This window comes from Puntigrus tetrazona, chromosome 7 (genome assembly GCF_018831695.1).
Source record: "Puntigrus tetrazona isolate hp1 chromosome 7, ASM1883169v1, whole genome shotgun sequence".
NCBI classification, from domain to species: Eukaryota; Metazoa; Chordata; class Actinopteri; order Cypriniformes; family Cyprinidae; genus Puntigrus; species Puntigrus tetrazona.
In genome coordinates, this window is record NC_056705.1 from 2313785 (window position 1) to 2317648 (window position 3864).

The following is a 3864-nucleotide window of genomic DNA, read 5'->3' on the forward strand; positions in this document are numbered from 1 at the left end:
ATATTGTGGTATGGACTGCTTTGGACCCTTTATCACTAAACAGGGTCGAAGGGAGAATAAAAGATACGGCCTCATCTTCACATGTTTCAGCTCTAGAGCTATTCATATCGAAATGCTGGACAATATGTCTACCGATGCTTTCATCAATGGTTTGCGCTGTTTTATTGCATTGCGTGGAGCAGTGCGCCAAATTAAATGTGACCAAGGCACCAACTTTGTAGGAGCCAAGAATGAGCTGAAAAATGCTCTTAAGGAGATTGATGCTGATCGACTGACTGTGTTCTTAGCTGAGAAGCAGTGCGACTTTTGTCCTAAATGCACCCCATGCAAGTCATACTGGTGGGGTATGGGAGAGGCAAATCAGAACAGTGAGGAATGTTCTTCGCTCAACTCTCTCACTCTCTTCTGGAAGACTGGACGATGCGTCACTGCGGACATTCTTTTATGAAGCTATGGCAATCGTAAACAGCAGACCACTCTCAGTTGATAACTTAAACGACCCAAACAGCCTTGCACCTCTCACACCTAATAACCTGCTTACAATGAAGTGCATCCCAGCATTGCCACCACCGGCAGATTTATTAGAGAAGACATCTATGCAAGGAAGAGGTGGCGTCATGTTCAGTACCTTGCAGAGCAATTTTGGAGTCGTTGGCGTAAAGAATATCTGTCCAACATTGCCACTAGACAGTGCTGGCACACAGCAAAGAGAAATCTGCAAGTAGGAGACATTGTCATGGAAAAGACTGATCTGCCCAGAAATGAGTGGCGACTGGCCAGAGTAACGGAGACTACTACAGATAAAGACGGGCTTGTGAGAAGAGTCAAGATATGCTTTGGTGACCGGAATCTAGAAAAGGATGGTCGTCGCCTGAACAAGCTGTCTGTCATTGAACGCCCAGTACAGAAGCTGGTCCTGTTGCTAGAAACAGTCTAGCTAATTCTAAGAGCAACCAAGTGTATCCTTTTCTTCATATGATTTACATTCCAGAATTAATTTACTTTAGTATGAACACTTTATGTGCGTGCTTTTGAGCAGAAGGTCATCTTTAATTGAAAATCATTTGTAATTTGTTCTTTAAATGTTACAAAAAAAAAATTACTCTTGATTGGTGGGAGTATAAATAACCCTTTGGTTATTTGAGTTAATTTCCTGCGTTTATATGTTATTTTGATATTAGTTAGGTATTTTCTAGATAATAATTATATGTTTGTGATGTTTTGAAATGCTTCTTTGCACTCTTTAAGTTATTTATCCGATGGAGACTTTTATTTTGAAAGACGGCTTGCAGGAAAAAAGGCGCTGCGCCCGCTGAAACACGGAAACAGAGACCGCGGAGATCGCGGAGAAGGAGAGCACGCGTACAGAAACGGAGACGGAACAAAGTTAACATAAATAATTAAGGACACTTTAAAAAAGAAAAAAGGAAATTAGCATCGTTTTGTTTTATTTTAACTTTGATATTTTAACACCTGGTTGAAAGGGAGAACAAGGTAGAGCATTTCACTAATATATACGTAAATTACATGTCGTATTGTGTTTTATGTGTTTGCTTTATTAAATTTGAGCAGCTTTACGTAGTTTAAGTTAATTGTTAGTATTAGTTGTGTAGTTTTGAGTAATTACTTTGTTTCATTTATATGAATGTGAATTCATTGTAGATTCTATATTGTTTATTTTTCTACTTTAGCTCTTACGGTGTTGTGACAATAAAAACACAAAAGGAAGGCAACACAACATCAGTGATTGAGTCAAATCCTTTACTTATCAACCGGGCTGTTACACCTGCGATGAAATCACCACTTCCACCTGAGCCATGTCATATCAGCCCTGATTTATTCAATAGTGAAAGGATTCCTTGTGAGCCTTAAATAAATTTTAATTGCAGTAAGCTGGTTAACAGAGCCGCTTTAACGTTCTCACCGTCTCCTCCCCTTCTTGCCTCTTCTTTGGCTGGGAACTTTGAGGGGATTAGGAATTGGTGGCGGTGACGGAGGGGGTTGTTGGGAAAAATTGAGGCGCAGCACGGCTCCCACAAGTTGCAAGAAAACTCATGCTGGATTGTTCTAGCTTTCAATGCAGCTGTCGGGAACATCACCGTCAACGTCCTGTATGTTTCCTGTATAAATGCACAAGCAAACTTAAACACACATAGCAAAAAACCCTTTAACACGTATGCAGGACAAAAAGCTCACATTATAGCAAAATACATGCGGTTGTATGTGTTCAGACTCTATAAGGGTTCAACAAAGGCTGTATCTAATTTGTGAGTAGGCCTAATTAACTATTAAGTAAATGTGTGTAGGTAAGTGTGGCTCTGACAAAACAAATCACTGATCAACATGCTTAGTGGATATACATTTCCTCAGTTGTACCCTTCAGCTAAACTGCATTCTCAAGGTTCTTGTCTCGCTTGTTAAGTCATGTTGTGGCATTTATGGGTTTGGTGTCTTTGTTTTTGTTCCAATAGGGTTGAAACTGCTTAGCATCCCAGCTATTTCTGATGTCAATGGCAACCTTAATTGAAGTGGAAAGGAGATATCAGAATGACTCAGACCTGCCGTATCAAGCAGTTTTCGAAATCTCCAGACCTTCAGTTTAGATTATAAATATGCTAGTATTCTAAATATATAAATACAACCGATGCAATGTGTAATGAGGTTAGTATTTATACTCGCTTAATGATTTACTCTTTTGAAGAGGCTTTGAGCAGAAGATGCAAGAGCAATAAAGGCCATTAGCGATAAGAGAATAGCAACACAAACTGAGATTCAGTTTGTAGTGTGCAGATCATCAAATTCCCAAAAGATTCTGAGGGTGAGAAAGAGCATTTGGTTTCTGAGAAAGCATGTTTTTGGCTGGCCTGTAGGAGGATGCATTTCAAAGCGCTTCAGTACATGTCCAGGCCTGCTGGAGGGGCAGATAGAAGAGAGAGAGAGAGAGAGAGAGAGAGAGAGAGAGAGAGAGAGAGAGCAAAAAAAAAGAGACAGACCCAATTACTGACCTCGGGAGGGAGTCAGAATTCCTCAGATTAGAGTCACTGGTAGTTTTCTTCACAAAAGCATTTCTCGTAATTGAGTACGCAACCTGGCTCTATTAATCTCCTGTTTGCCAATTGGTGAGATCAACCCATCCGAGCAAGCTAAAACTATTAACAAAGATTCAGTGCTGATTTGGTACTATTTCTGAAAGAAAGGAGTGTTAAGTTTCATGTATGACGATTGGCTTACATGTTGGAGGCATTGTGTTTTTTTTAAGTTAAGCTTTGGCATTTACTGCGTCATATTTTAATTATGTTACTCTCAGCAAGAAATGGTGCCAACTTATTTTCATGTAACACATCTACTTCACCTTTTACAGGAAGGCACTGACTCGCATCTGCTTCCAGTTTAAATCAAAGACATTGTTTTTTCTTCATCGCATATAGTATATGTTTAGGCCAAATTAAGAGAGTTCCTGTGTTGCAGAGCGGCACATGTAAAATGTATTAAAACTCCATATATGACGGAAAGCTTAATTTACAAAAATCAAGCGAATCAATATTTAACTCAGCGGTGCATAATGTAATATTAAATGGAGAATGTGTTACAGAGCACATCGCACCATGTTCGGACATGAATTGAAGCACAATTTAACATTATAAAAAGCCCGATTTACAAGCCTAGCCCTGCAAATTGTGTACAGAGCAATTATTAATTCTGAAACGATAAACCTCCCTGAGCGACCACAACAATGTATGAATGTACACAACCATAATCCATTTGCACATCAGTCAGCACTGTGACCCATGTCACGGTGACATATGGCCCAGCATTAACCTTCACTCTTATAAAGGTGGGATAGTGCCGTGCGGGGTCTCTATG

General features: G+C 39.7%; 1 long non-coding RNA gene across 1 annotated transcript; it reads left to right on the forward strand.

Annotated features, from left to right (window-relative positions):
- Positions 1–311: 311 nt before the first annotated feature.
- Positions 312–1738, forward strand: LOC122349159. Its single transcript, XR_006251427.1, has 2 exons — positions 312–1494; positions 1692–1738. It is a non-coding gene; the product is annotated as an uncharacterized LOC122349159 (long non-coding RNA).
- Positions 1739–3864: the final 2126 nt, after the last annotated feature.